Source organism: Rhinopithecus roxellana, chromosome 2, assembly GCF_007565055.1.
Source record: "Rhinopithecus roxellana isolate Shanxi Qingling chromosome 2, ASM756505v1, whole genome shotgun sequence".
NCBI classification, from domain to species: Eukaryota; Metazoa; Chordata; class Mammalia; order Primates; family Cercopithecidae; genus Rhinopithecus; species Rhinopithecus roxellana.
In genome coordinates, this window is record NC_044550.1 from 75,309,057 (window position 1) to 75,325,111 (window position 16,055).

Genomic DNA, 16,055 nt, shown 5'->3' on the forward strand with positions numbered 1-16,055 from the left:
CACCTTCTTCATTAGCCTCCTTTCCCTGGGATTCAGAGAAAAGTCTTTGGAGACTGGGCCAGAAGACAGAGTGATTAACAAAGCTTATCTAAAATTACTAATGATCTTTCATAGCCATGCTGCCATCCTACATCCCAGTCTCTGTCAGAGGAAAACCCTAATTCCAAATAATTTTTTTAAAATTGGCACAGTTCTGTCATGGCAAAAAAAATACACAGGAGATGGCAACCTTAAAGCCTGGTGTACCTAGCTCTTTTGTCAAGATGCAAGCCTGAGGCAGAGCCTGAAAGTCCACTGTCAGCTCTTCTGTACCTGAGGCTTTGAGAGGAGTATGAAACTCACTCTACTGAAGCCTGTAGTGCTTATGGTGCCAATCTCTGAAAATAAAAGAATTGGAACCATGTTAGAAAATAAAAATGGATTACCTTTGATGGCTCAAATGATAAACGTCATTTGGAATAGACTTTGTGTTTCACTTAGGCTCACCTTTTACCCATTGCATTCATTTTCCCTAGATATCTGTGAATCAAGGCACTACAAATTCACTACTTGCTGATAAGATGTGTCCAATTTCTTAAAGAATAACAATGTATCTTCAAATACTCAGATTTAAAATACTGTAGTCCTAGTTTTTTCATACTTTTCACATTTCTCTTGCCACATTTTGGGTGACATAAAATGTCCCATGTAGCCACTAGTAATTATAAAACAGGTACACATGGAATTGGAAAGCACATATTTCATGCTTGATTATTAATTTTCTATCTTTGTCCACCAGCGTAATCTATTCTCTCAATTTAGTAAATTGGGCACCATAATAGCTACGGCAGGGCTAGTCCCATGCAGCCTCCATTGGGAGTAGGGAGTTTGGGAAGCCAAATAGAGGTGAAATAGGAACCAACAGGATAATACATCTGAAAGTATAAAGATAGTGACATAACTTTTATTCTGGTTGACATTGGTATTACAATTATCAGATCATCAGTGATATCAAATGTGCAGTGAGTCAAATTTGATATGAACAACCTTTCTAATGACATGATGCTTCAAACTTTCATTTGTACTGTCATTCACCATAACCTTTACTGGCTTCAGGCTGATTAGGTTATTGATAGCTAAAGTCATTTCTTCAGAGAATGCTGCTGGAATCTTAAACACACCCCAATATTTAAAGTATAAATTGTATAGATACTTTAAGACTACTCAAAAGACCCCAAATAATAGCTAAGTAAATTTCAACTCATCAGCTGCCAGAAGTATAGACACATCAGAATTCTCCTAGGATTCTGGTACATTTATGAGATTAAAACCAGCCATACATTGCCAAGTGCAACATCCATCCCAGATGATATCCAATCAATATTTATCAAGCTTCTCTAGAATGAGACAGACAAGGCTGAGAGCTAAGAGATCTGTCCAACTTCTGCCACTAATGAGCTGTGTGGCTTTGGGAATGTCACTTAGTGTTTCCTGGCCTTGGTTTCTTCTGCTGCAAACTGGGCAAGATAATCTGTGGTCCCATCCAAAGAATTTCCCTTCTCAGTTAACAAGGTCACGGTCATTTACAGAGAAGTTTCATTTTGGAGTCCATGGGAGGCCAGAACATAAAATTTCATAATTTCCAGCACTTTTCTATTTTAAGCATCATTATGTTTGAGGGAAAATAGTTCCAAATGTGTTAAACTAATTCTTCTTAGCAACTTTCTAACAGTCCCCAAATTTATTCAAATTAAGTAGCAAATTGAGACATCCTAGAGCAGATATACATTTAGTTTTAAATTGCTGCCTTTATATTTTACATATCATTGAATTTTCAAATAATACAATTAGCAAAAGTGCAAAAATATAAGTGCATTGAATTTAAACTGTGAAGCTAGAGGGGTAGAAGTTTTTAATCACTAGATGTTCCATAGCATAACTGAATCAAGTTGTTTATAATAATTTTATTACCTCAAACCTCTTTTTAACAGAGTTATTGCATTTTCTCATGATGTATGATATCACACTTTCGAAGCCCTTTCAGTAATTGGAGCTCCATGAAACTGGCTTCTAAGGCTCATTAATGTGAAAAATTATCTTAAAAGTTAGGTAAATGTGGTTTTACTTTGTCTTAGAACTACCAACTATGAAAGATATTTTCTATATCTTTGACAATATTTCTGATTAAAGTATCTTTTTTGCCAACATTGTATCTTCACGAAGTTCATTTACATTAAACCTATTTGTGGCCGGGCGCGGTGGCTCAAGCCTGTAATCCCAGCACTTTGGGAGGCCGAGACGGGCGGATCACAAGGTCAGGAGATCGAGACAATCCTGGCTAACACGGTGAAACCCCGTTTCTACTAAAAAATACAAAAAACTAGCCAGGCGAGGTGGCGGGCGCCTGTAGTCCCAGCTACTCGGGAGGCTGAGGCAGGAGAATGGCATGAACCCGGGAGGCGGAGCTTGCAGTGAGCTGAGATCTGGCCAGTGCACTCCAGCTTGGGTGACAGAGCGAGACTCCGTCTCAAAAAAAAAAAAAAAAAAAAAAAAAAAAAAAGACACACACAAAGAGGAAAGAAAGGCAACTCATGTTGTGTGTAGGCCCACTGACTACCTGTATTCAGCCCATGATAATTCCTTCAAGGGCTTTGGCAAGACCTTCAATGTTTAATTATAGACATTTTATCTTACTAAAGATAAGTCATTTTAATAAACAATTAATTCACTAGCTTTTAGTCAATTATCAATTAGTTGAAGAGTAGCAGCTAAAATTATGCTCTAGTCTGTTTTTCTCTGTTACTTTGTCCCCTTGTTTCCAAACTCCTCTTCCCTAATTAAAAAAATTCCCAACTCTGACAGCTCTGGCCCCCACAGCTAGAAGGAAAAACAAGAACCTTTACATTCCTGGCAACATATTTTAAATGTATATAATTAAAGCATTAAAATTAAAGAAAAAAATATAAGAAATGCTTTCAGAGCAAAGTACCTTGACTTCAAGATCTGCTAACATAGAATTACATTAATTGTTCAGCAATTTTGATTTTCATAAATCAATCCAAAATCTCAACACATTTTCCTCAACAACAGATTATATTATTTTGCTTTAATAATCCAAATAATTGTTTAAACTGCATATTTCTCTTTATTTCTGTATAAAAGCCATCCATAATAATATCTCAATAATGTAATTAACTCAAGAGATTTCTAGGTAATAAAATACAAATCATATTTTAATTTTAAAAAAATTATATGTAATGAAGAAGACTTACAGATTAATTCTCATTTATTGGCTAGTGGTAAGCTAAAAAATCAACATCCCTGGCCATCCAAACATAGCAGAAAGGAAGCAAAAAATTTCCCACAAGCACTACATACATTAGTGTGGAATATCAATGAAGAGTAGAAATCATGTACCTAGTTCCAATGCTTCTCTATGTTGCCTTAGTTTCCTCATCTACGACATAGGGATAATAAAATTTTTTGCCACACAAAGTTGTTGTGAAGATTAAATGAAGTCATGTATATAAAAGTCTTGTAACTGCCTGGCACACTGAACAAGGGCTACCTCCCTAAGTGTAGGTAGGACTCGTATTATCAGATTGTTGGCATTTGACATTTTTAATTCTTCTTTCCTAATTCTTGCTCTCTTCAAGGTTGCTTCACAGCCAGAACTTTTGTTTTCAAACTCTGAATTCATCACAGGTACATGAACTTACATTGAAGAGTGACTATACTGGGTTCATATAGCCAATATGTAATTGTCCCAAAATTGGATGATGATTTAAATGAAAGAAACCTCATTTATGGGAATGACTGGATTCATTGGACACATGTGCAGAGCATTGCTCCATTGAAGATAAGGTGATTCCTAAGATGTCCCCAACGATTTCAGAACTCCTTACCCTAAGCACACAGTCGTACATTCATACTGTACCCCATACCACACAACACACACCAGAAAACACACATGCACACATACATACACATGTCATACACCAGGCAACACACACACATACACGCAACACCACTGCCACATACACACACTGCCAAAAGTTTTTGTAGCAATAAGAAGGGAAAAGGCTGAAATTGGAACACAAACCTTGTGGCAAAATTTTAAGAATATCTCTACGATTTAGATCTATATTACTTCAGCCAGTATTAAACACTCTTCAAGATACATTCTTTCGTTTGATACTGACTTCAATCTGTGTTTTCCCTCTTTAGAATTCCAGAACTCTCTGACCGTATAATAAGGCCTGCTGACCTCCAGCCTCCTGGACAGAGTCTTTTGACCATCCATAAAAAACTTGTGAAAGACTTGCTGGTAATGAATGCTATCTTAAATGCTTTACAAACATTATTGAATTTAATCTTCACAATTAACCTTTTGAGGACTATTTGGTGAATGAAGTGAGTTTTGAACTCAGGCTGACTTAGATTGTACAAGCCCACATTTCTACTCCTGCCTCAACCTCCCAAGTAGCTTTGACTACAGGTGTGCGTGTCACCATGGCCCAGCTAATTTTTGTATTGCCCAGGATGGTCTTGAACTCCTGGGCTCAAGCATCCTCCCGCCTCAGCCTCCCAAAGTGCTGGAATTATAGGCATGAACCACCATCCCTGGCTTAAAACAACAAATCTCTTAAACTTGACTTGAGTTATTCCAAATTAACCCACTAAATAGTGGGAATAGAATTTCCTGCTTTGGGACAGAAAACAACTTAATACTTTGTACCCAAATACATAACTCATTCAAATCCTATAATATCCATTTCTTCCAAGCAGAATGAAATTCTATCAGTTGTAGCTCATACCTTCTTTTATTACATGAGATGAATAAAACAGATTTGTACATTTTTAGGGATTTAAAACCTAGCAATAGAATTACAGTCTTTATACCTTTTGACAATGACCCTGATACTGCATAAATGTCACCAGTGAATGAAAACTAATTACAGTTCTTCCAGGCTAAAAAGCAGCAGCTGAATACCACTAATTATGCAATGAAGCTAACAATACAACTAAAAACACTGGCAATAAATGTGTTCACAGGGAAGACAAATAAAGAATAAATGCAGCAAATCAACCATTGTAGAAAAAAAAATGGCAAATGTTGAAATCTTTCCACATTACACAAAAATTTTAAATAAGCATTTAAGTATTCATTTTGTTATTGTACAACGATTACTTCTATCTCAGCACAAAAGTAATTTTCATAGCTGACACATACTCCCAAATGCCTCTTTAACACATATTTTTAATTGTGAGTTTAGAATTAATGGAGATATGCCTAGGCTCAGATGGCAAACAACAAGAGTTGACATTCAGGTATGCCAATAATCATAGACCAGTTTCTAAGATCACAGTTATCCAAATGATTGAGAAGAAAAAAAAGTGAGATTTTGTTTGGATTTGGGAGAAATAATTGCAATTCAACTTTGTTAACCTGGCCAAGTTATTCTTCCACACAGACTTCTATTCTAGTCAAATTAGATGCTACATAAAATCCTAAGGATTCAATTGGGACGATATGCCAATTTTATCCTTAATATGGTCTGATTCAGGAGAGACTACGTGGAGAAAAAGAAGTATTGTTAATTTGAATATAAACCTATCATAGCTGGGTATCTATTTGAAGAGTGCCATAGGCATCGTTCCCGTTGTCAGGGAGCATTTGCCCCAGAGTGAGAGTGGGATGAGAAATGTGAATCTGCTCTCACCCCCACCTTGGCTCAGTTTTCCTCTGTCCCTTGAGCATCTCACTTGTTATGGACTATTTAAGGGACTTTCAAGAGTAATTTGGTAAATTTAACTTCATGTGATTTTTGCCTTACATGCCCTTTTTAGAATCTAATTGTAAGGAGATTATTAAAACTGAAAGTGAGTTTCTCTATAATAATGTATATTTTATGTAAAGAGGCTGAGGATTTTAATATAGTCTTAATAGTGAGCTTGGGGTAAGTACTAAGCTCTATAGAAAGAAACTTGTGTATGTTTGTAATATTTTAGTGAAGGAATAGATAGAAATGCTGAAATTAATATTAGCATAAGAGACAGCAAACTAAGTGCTACGCCTAACTCTGAAATTAATTATATGTGACCTTGAAAAGTCACTTATAGTTTATTTACCTGACAAAATAAGGAAGTGGGAAAGAAAGAAACAAAAGAAAAAGTGAGGATGGAAGAACCCAACACCTTTTTTATGTCACTAGGAGTAAACAGTTCCTTCTTATATCAAAACCAGAAAATAAAAAGCTACCTCCAAACACAGTGCAGAGTCATGGCAGACCCTTAATGAACAAGCATAAAACAGTCATGACTCCAAAGACTGGGAAGATCAAAATCTCCTGGACTTCATGCAGAGGGAAATGGGCTTAGAAAGAGCACAAAATTATGAAAACAATTAGCTACAAAAATGAGTATGTATTTTGAATGAGTAAAGCTATTCAAATAAGTTACAGATTTTAAAAGCTCTTGAAGGACAAACTAAAGATCAACTTTGAAAATAAAATGAGATCTTCATTTTGCTTGCAAGTCAAAGGAGAGCCTAAAAAATCAAGAAACAAATGCCAAGGGACTCTCAGAGCTAAACAGCAAAAGAATCATCTTCTATATTGGCGGGATTCCTAGACAAGAAGTTCTGATGGTTTAAGGACAGCATGGCGAAGTCCTTAGAACCGATCATTGTACCCTCCATTACAAGAGACCCGGTACAGTTTCAAAGAGCCCAGGCATCTGTGTTAGGCACAGGGTCACATGGGAGGAACTACCTCATACTTACACTTAAGAGTTGTTAAGATTTTCCTATAACAATACAAATAGCCTTGGCTGTCTTTCATATAACAATTATTTTGTAACATAAATTCTAAAATCAATATTTTCTCACTTTTATTTTATAATTAAAATCAATGATATGGATCAGTCGCACAATAATATGAACAGACTTAACACTACTGGATTGTACACTTAATAATAGTCAAGATCTTCAATTTTATGTTATGTATTTTTAGCACAATTAAAAAATTTAATAACCAACAATCGTTTAGAGAAGTTTCTTTCAGCTTCACTATTCATTATTGGTAATGTACGTTTTTAGGATGTTGTGATATTGGGCCAAGCTGCTGTATAAGTGAAACTGTTTTGAGTTTGGCTGTGCAATAAAATACATAATAATAATAATAATAATAATAATCTTAAATACTCCAGATTGTTGAGTCTTTTTAACTAGTTTGAAGTTGATGGTCTCACTGTAGCTGTGCATAGTTTTATTTTATTTCCACCTATATCAATATTTATGTCAAAATGCCAAGAAATCTAAATCTTTTTCCAATGTTTTCATATGCTTCATTCTTGTCAATTAATTGGATTATCACAAATCTAAAACCCATCTATTATCTCTACCCAAAATGTATCTCTTCCCATAAATCAATTACTGCTTTGGATGTGATTATTTAAATATAATAGTTTCTTTTTTTTTTTTTAATACTTGAAGTTCTACGGTACATGTGCATAACGTGCAGGTTTGTTACATATGTATACTGGTGCCATGTTGGTGTGCTGCACCCATCAAATCGTCAGCACCCATCAATTCATCATTTATATCAGGTATAACTACCAATGCAATCCCTCCCCTCTCCCCCCTCCCATGATAGATCACGATGTGTGATGTTCCCCTTCTCGAGTCCAAGTGATCTCATTGTTCAGTTCCCACCTATGAGTGAGAACATGCGGTGTTTGGTTTTCTGTTCTTGTGATAGTTTGCTAAGAATGATGGTTTCCAGCTGCATCCATGTCCCTACAAAGGACTCAAACTCATCCTTTTTTATGGCTGCATAATATTCCATGGTGTATATGTGCCACATTTTCTTAATCCAGTCTGTCACAGATGGACATTTGGGTTGATTCCAAGTCTTTGCTATTGTGAATAGTGCCACAATAAACATACGTGTGCATGTGTCTTTATAGCAGCATGATTTATAATCCTTTGGGTATATACCCAGTAGTGGGATGGCTGGGTCATATGGTACATCTAGTTCTAGATCCTTGAGAAATTGCCATACTGTTTTCCATAATGGTTGAACTAGTTTACAATCCCACAAACAGTGTAAAAGTGTTCCTATTTCTCCACATCCTCTCCAACACCTGTTGTTTCCTGACTTCTTAATGATTGCCGTTCTAACTGGTGTGAGATGGTATCTCATTGTGGTTTTGATTTGCATTTCTCTGATGGCCAGTGATGATGAGCATTTTTTCATGTGTCTGTTGGCTGTATGAATGTCTTCTTTTGAGAAATGTCTGTTCATATCCTTTGCCCACTTTTTGATGGGGTTGTCTGTTTTTTTCTTGTAAATTTGTTTGAGTTCTTTGTAGGTTCTGGATATTAGCCCTTTGTCAGATGAGTAGATTGCAAAAATTTTCTCCCATTCTGTAGGTGGCCTGTTCACTCTGATGGTAGTTTCTTTTGCTGTGCAGAAGCTCTTTAGTTTAATGAGATCCCATTTGTCAATTTTGGCTTTTGTTGCCGTTGCTTTTGGTGTTTTAGACATGAAGTCCTTGCCCATGCCTATGTCCTGAATGGTACTACCTAGGTTTTCTTCTAGGGTTTTTATGGTATTAGGTCTAACATTTAAGTCTCTAATCCATCTTGAATTAATTTTCGTATAAGGAGTAAGGAAAGGATCCAGTTTCAGCTTTCTACTTATGGCTAGCCAATTTTCCCAGCACCATTTATTAAATAGGGAATCCTTTCCCCATTTCTTGTTTCTCTCAGATTTGTCAAAGATCAGATGGCTGTAGATGTGTGGTATTATTTCTGAGGACTCTGTTCTGTTCCATTGGTCTATATCTCTGTTTTGGTACCCGTACCATGCTGTTTTGGTTTCTGTAGCCTTGTAGTATAGTTTGAAGTCAGGTAGCGTGATGCCTCCAGCTTTGTTCTTTTGACTTAGGATTGTCTTGGCAATGTGGGCTCTTTTTTGATTCCATATGAACTTTAAAGCAGTTTTTTCCAATTCTGTGAAGAAACTCATTGGTAGCTTGATGGGGATGGCATTGAATCTATAAATAACCTTGGGCAGTATGGCCATTTTCACGATATTGATTCTTCCTATCCATGAGCATGGTGTGTTCTTCCATTTGTTTGTGTCCTCTTTGATTTCACTGAGCAGTGGTTTGTAGTTCTCCTTGAAGAGGTCCTTTACATCCCTTGTAAGTTGGATTCCTAGGTATTTTATTCTCTTTGAAGCAATTGTGAATGGAAGTTCATTCATGATTTGGCTCTCTGTTTGTCTGTTACTGGTGTATAAGAATGCTTGTGATTTTTGCACATTAATTTTGTATCCTGAGACTTTGCTGAAGTTGCTTATCAGCTTAAGGAGATTTTGGGCTGAGACAATGGGGTTTTCTAAATATACAATCATGTCATCTGCAAACAGGGACAATTTGACTTCTTCTTTTCCTAACTGGATACCCTTGATTTCTTTCTCTTGCCTGATTGCCCTAGCCAGAACTTCCAACACTATGTTGAATAGGAGTGGTGAGAGAGGGCATCCCTGTGTTGTGCCAGTTTTCAAAGGGAATTTTTCCAGTTTTTGCCCATTCAGTATGATATTGGCTGTGGGTTTGTCATAAATAGCTCTTATTATTTTGAGGTACGTTCCATCAATACCAAATTTATTGAGCGTTTTTAGCATGAAGGGCTGTTGAATTTTGTCAAAAGCCTTTTCTGCATCTATTGAGATAATCATGTGGTTCTTGTCTTTGGTTCTGTTTATATGCTGGATTACGTTTATTGATTTGCGAATGTTGAATCAGTCTTGCATCCCAGGGATGAAGCCCACTTGATCATGGTGGATAAGCTTTTTGATGTGCTGCTGAATCCAGTTTGCCAGTATTTTATTGAGGATTTTTGCATCGATGTTCATCAGGGATATTGGTCTAAAATTCTCTTTTTTTGTTGTGTCTCTGCCAGGCTTTGGTATCAGGATGATGTTGGCTTCATAAAATGAGTTAGGGAGGATTCCCTCTTTTTCTATTGATTGGAATAGTTTCAGAAGGAATGGTACCAGCTCCTCCTTGTACCTCTGGTAGAATTCAGCTGTGAATCCATCTGGTCCTGGACTTTTTTTGGTGGGTAGGCTATTAATTATTGCCTCAATTTCAGAGCCTGCTATTGGTCTATTCAGGGATTGAACTTCTTCCTGGTTTAGTCTTGGAAGAGTCTAAGTGTTCAGGAATTTATCCATTTCTTCTAGATTTTCTAGCTGATTTGCGTAGAGGTGTTTATAGTATTCTCTGATGGTAGTTTGTATTTCTGTGGGGTCATTGGTGATATCCCCTTTATCATTTTTTATTGCATCTATTTGAGTCTTCTCTCTTTTCTTCTTTGTTAGTCTTGCTAGCAGTCTGTCAATATTGTTGATTTTTTCAAAAAACCAACTCCTGGATTCATTGATTTTTTGGAGGGTTTTTTGTGTCTCTATCTCCTTCAGTTTGGCTCTGATCTTAGTTATTTCTTGTCTTCTGCTAGCTTTTGAATGTGTTTGCTCTTGCTTCTCCAGTTCTTTTAATTGTGATGTTAGAGTGTCAATTTTAGATCTTTCCAGCTTTCTTTTGTGGGCATTTAGTGCTATAAATTTCCCTCTACACACTGCTTTAAATGTGTCCCAGAGATTCTGGTATGTTGTATCTTTGTTCTCATTGGTTTCAAAGAACATCTTTATTTCTGCCTTCATTTTGTTATGTACCCAGTAGTCATTCAGGAGCAGGTTGTTCAGTTTCCATGTAGTTGAGCGGTTTTGATTGAGTTTCTTAGTCCTGAGTTCTAGTTTGATTGCACTGTGGTCTGAGAGACAGTTTGCTATAATTGCTGTTCTTTCACATTTGCTAAGGAGTGCTTTACTTCCAATTATGTGGTCAATTTTGGAATAAGTGCGATGTGGTGCTGAGAAGAATGTATATTCTGTTGATTTGGGGTGGAGAGTTCTGTAGATGTCTATTAGGTCCACTTGGTGCAGAGATGAGTTCAATTCCTGGATATCCTTGTTAACTTTCTGTCTCGTTGATCTGTCTAATACTGACAGTGGAGTGTTGAAGTCTCCCATTATTATTGTATGTGAGTCTAAGTCTCTTTGTAAGTCTCTAAGGACTTGCTTTATGAATTTGGGTGCTCCTGTATTGGGTGCATATATATTTAGGATAGTTAGCTCTTCCTGTTGAATTGATCCCTTTACCATTATGTAATGGCCTTCTTTGTCTCTTTTGATCTTTGATGGTTTAAAGTCTATTTTATCTGAGACTAGGGTTGCAACCCCTGCTTTTTTTTGTTCTCCATTTGCTTGGTAGGTCTTCCTCCATCCCTTTATTTTGAGCCTATGTATGTCTCTGCATGTGAGATGGGTCTCCTGAATACAGCAGACTGATGGGTCTTGACTCTTTATCCAGTTTGCCAGTCTGTGTCTTTTAATTGGAGCATTTAGTCCATTTACATTTAAGGTTAATATTGTTATGTGTGAACTTGATCCTGCCATTATGATATTAACTGGTTATTTTGCTCGTTAGTTGATGCAGTTTCTTCCTAGCCTCGATGGTCTTTACATTTTGGCATGTTTTTGCAATGGCTGGTACCGGTTGTTCCTTTCCATGTTTAGGGCTTCCTTCAGGGTCTCTTGTAAGGCAGGACTGGTGGTGACAAAATCTCTAAGCATTTGCTTATCTGTAAAGGATTTTATTTCTCCCTCACTTATGAAACTTAGTTTGGCTGGATATGAAATTCTGGGTTTAAAATTCTTTTCTTTAAGAATGTTGAATATTGGCCCCCACTCTCTTCTGGCTTGTAGAGTTTCTGCCGAGAGGTCTGCTGTTAGTCTGATGGGCTTCCCTTTGTGGGTAACCCGACCTTTCTCTCTGGCTACCCTTAAGATTTTTTCCTTCATTTCAACTTTGGTGAATCTGGCAATTATGTGTCTTGGAGTTGCTCTTCTCAAGGAGTATCTTTGTGGCGTTCTCTGTATTTCCTGAATTTGAATGTTGGCCTGCCCTACTAGGTTGAGGAAGTTCTCCTGGATGATATCCTGAAGAGTGTTTTCCAACTTGGTTCCATTTTCCCCTCACTTTCAGGCACCCCAATCAGACGTAGATTTGGTCTTTTTACATAATCCCATACTTCTTGCAGGCTTTGTTCATTTCTTTTTCTTCTTTTTTCTTTTGGTTTCTCTTCTCACTTCATTTCATTCATTTGATCCTCAATCGCTGATACTCTTTCTTCCAGTTGATCGAGTCGGTTACTGAAGCTTGTGGATTTGTCACGTATTTCTCGTGTCATGGTTTTCATCTCTGTCATTTCGTTTATGACCTTCTCTGCATTAATTATTCTAGCTATCAATTCTTCCACTCTTTTTTCAAGATTTTTAGTTTCTTTGCGCTGAGTACGTAATTCCTCCTTTAGCTCTGAGAAGTTTGATGGACTGAAGCCTTCTTCTCTCATCTCGTCAAAGTCATTCTCTGACCAGCTTTGATCCATTGCTGGCAATGAGCTGCGCTCCTTTGCAGGGGGAGATGTGCTCTTATTTTTTGAATTTCCAGCTTTTCTGCCCTGCTTCTTCCCCATCTTTGTGGTTTTATCTGCCTCTGGTCTTTGATGATGGTGACGTACTGATGGGGTTTTGGTATAGGTGTTCTTCCTGTTTGATAGTTTTCCTTCTAATAGTCAGGACCCTAAGCTGTATGTCTGTTGGAGATTGCTTGAGGTCCACTCCAGACCCTGTTTGCCTGGGTATCAGCAGCAGAGGTTGCAGAAGATAGAATATTGCTGAACAGCGAGTGTACCTGTCTGATTCTTACTTTGGAAGCTTCCTCTTGGGGGTGTACTCCACCCTGTGAGGTGTGGGGTGTCAGACTGCCCCTAGTGGGGGATGTTTCCCAGTTAGGCTACTCAGGGGTCAGGGACCCACTTGAGCAGGCAGTCTGTCCCTTCTCAGATCTCAGCCTCTGTGTTGGGAGATCCACTGCTCTCTTCAAAGCTGTCAGACAGAGTCGTTGGCGTCTGCAGAGGTTTCTGCTGCTGTTTTTGTTGTTGTTGTTGTTTAGCTGTGCCCTGTCCCCAGAGGTGGAGTCTACAGAGACAGGCAGGTTTCCTTGAGCTGCTGTGAGCTCCACCCAGTTTGAGCTTCCCAGCGGCTTTGTTTACCTACTTAAGCCTCAGCAATGGCGGGCGCCCCTTCCCCAGCCTCCCTGCTGCCTTGCAGTGAGATCGCAGACTGCTGTGCTAGCAACGAGGGAGGCTCTGTGGCCGTGGGACCCTCCCAGCCAGGGGTTGGTATAATCTCCTGGTGTGCCCATTTGCTTAAAGCACAGTATTGGGGTGGGAGTTACCCGATTTTCCAGGTGTTGTGTCTCTCAGTTCCCCTGGCTAGGAAAAGGGATTCCCTTCCCCCTTGAGCTTCCCAGGTGAGGCGATGCCTCGCCCTGCTTCAGCTCTCGCTGGTCGGGCTGCAGCAGCTGACCAGCACCGATTGTCCGGCACTCCCTAGTGAGATGACCCCAGTAACTCAGTTGAAAATGCAGAAATCACTGATCTTCTGTGTCGCTCGTGCTGGGAATTGGAGACTGGAGCTGTTCCTATTCAGCCATCTTGCTCCGCCCTCCAGAATCAGTTTCTTTTTATTTTCTTGTTGAGATGGAGTCTCACTCTGTAGCCCAAGCTGTAGTATAGTGGCATGATCTTGGCTCACTGCAACCTCCACCTCCCAGGCTCAGTGATTTTCATGCCTCAGCCTCCCGAGTAGCTGAGACTACAGGCATGCACCACCATGCCCAGCTAATTTTTGGGTTTTGGTTTTTTTTTTTTTTTTTGTATTTTAGTAGAGACAGGGTTTTACCATGTTGCCCAGAGTGGTCTCGAACTGCTGAGCTCAGGCAATCTGCCCACCTTGGCCTCCTAAAGTGCTGGGATCACAGACGTGAGCCACAGCACCCATCCGGTTTTTTTTTTTTTTTTTTTTTTTTTTTTTTTTTTTTTTTTGATATTCCATCTTTATCTGAATATCCTCTTAGCTCCCTAAAATTTAAATCTAAAGATGATGAAAGAAGTGTTTATTGAATCATTACAAAACATTTTTCCAAAATGCATTTCAAATGGAGTATTTGATCTTTATAAATTATTTTGAACAAATTTTTTTAATCTACATAGTGTTTTGGTTTCTTTCAAGTGTGCTTATTTCATTAAAAACACGTTACAAGGCACAAACCACTTTAAAATTCAAATAATCCCATTAACCACAGCCTCCAAAGACAATCCATGTTTGCCCTATCCAAGCAAAGAAAGAGAAATGCAAAAAAGGACAAAACTGTCCACTGAAGTAGCCCACAGCCTCTAAAACTGTGAAGGGAGCAGTGCAGGGGGAAGGGAGGGAAGCCACCAGATGATGGGGAGTGAGTGGCTCTGGCCTCAGATGCCAGCGCCTCCCACTGAGCAGAGTTAGCACCATGATTTGGGAGACAGGAACAGGGTCTTTCTCCCTGATCTTTACTGTAGATAGCACCCTGGGAAAATGACTTTCAGACAGATATGGCCTTTCAAAGGGAGGTTCCTGAGAAAGGAAGAGACAATTAGCTATAGTTTTTTAGTAATAAAAGAATTCACCTTAAAAGCTCCCAGTTTCCTGACTTTTGAGGATAAGAGTCATCCTGGGATCAGAGCAGTTTCCAAGGCCTCACCAGACCCTTCTCAGCAGATTTCCTTGCTCGCTATAATTGAACCATTTACGAAAGTATCTACAAATCAGGTAACTATATCCTGCTAAACCCAAACAAATTGTATCCCAACTCAACTCCCCCTTAGCTGAATGCAAAAATGCCAGTAGCCATTTAAACACCACCCAAGAGGAAGAGAATTTTCAGAGGAGTCAGAACTAGATGTCAAAATTTCTTAACCAAATGCAGGCTAATTGGCTTACTTTTGCAAAATAGTTTCAAATGTATGACCATATGAACCCATTCCTAGGGCCCCCTCTGGAGCCCTGAATGGGATCAAGACAAGTGAGTGACCCTGAAACTCAACCTTTGTATTCACAGTAGGACCTCCTGCTTCAAACTCCAAGCTTCTGGAGAACAGGAACTACATCTTTTCTATTTCACTTACCCAACTCCTCACACAACGCATAATGCAAGTGGGAATCTACATAAAATATCCTACGGATAAATGGAGTAGCACTGATGCATATGAGACCCAGTGTTAACCAGAGGAGGCAATCAACTCCAAGATCAGCTGCCAAGATGAAAACCAGGACCAAGGAAAGCTTCTGAGATAAAATGATTTTTAAGATTAATATAGTAGATATTTCCAATTTTTAATACCCTTCATCTGACCTCTCCTTCCTAAATTTGAGAGTTAGCCATCAGTTGAGTCTTGTGAGAGGTTGTACCCTGCCACTAATTACAGAAAGAAAAAAGGCCAGCTACCTGCTTTCTCTGACTCTAGGAGGTAAAGTTACAAGAACATGAACTAACCTTTGTCAATAAGATACAACCATCAGGGAATTGCATCTGGAGTTAATGATCGAATCCATTCTAGAAGTGGCAAGGGCATCTAGTGTCCAATGGCAGAGGGCCAGCCATGGTGTGCTGTCTCGGAGGCATGATGTGGTGATGGTACCAGGGCCAGAATTTTTTCTCTAGAAGCATCTCTCAAGACGAATTGCTGTACAGAAACATATGTAGCCTCTCTTCATTTGTCTCCATGACTACATACTCAACTGTTTCTTCCTTGTCTCCTTTGAGGGCATACCAGCTTGTTGTTCTCCTGTCTCTCTGACCATTTATCTGTCAGTCTTGAAGGCTGTTTCTGATCTCCCTGGTCTTTAACTGTTAGATCTTCAAAGTTCATCATCAGGCTCTCTTCTTTCCTCATGCTATAATCACCCACTGTCAATCTCTTCCACCCCTCTCTGCTTTAGTTCCAGCCATCATCACCTCTAGGCAAGACTACCCCAGTAATATCCTTCCTGTCACCCCACATTACCATCTTCCACCCAACCTCTAAAATCCAGTGGCTACATTGAAACCAGAATAACCTT

The 16,055-nt window shown here is 38.7% G+C and overlaps 1 long non-coding RNA gene across 1 annotated transcript in view; it reads left to right on the forward strand.

The window, feature by feature from the left end:
• Nucleotides 1-15,346, forward strand: part of LOC104674897 — a 125,139-nt gene extending 109,793 nt beyond the window's left edge. Inside the window, exon 3 of the long non-coding RNA XR_749698.2 lies at nucleotides 15,055-15,346. This is a non-coding gene — a long non-coding RNA (uncharacterized LOC104674897). The remainder of the gene's footprint in view (nucleotides 1-15,054) is intronic.
• The last annotated feature ends 709 nt before the right edge of the window (nucleotides 15,347-16,055 follow it).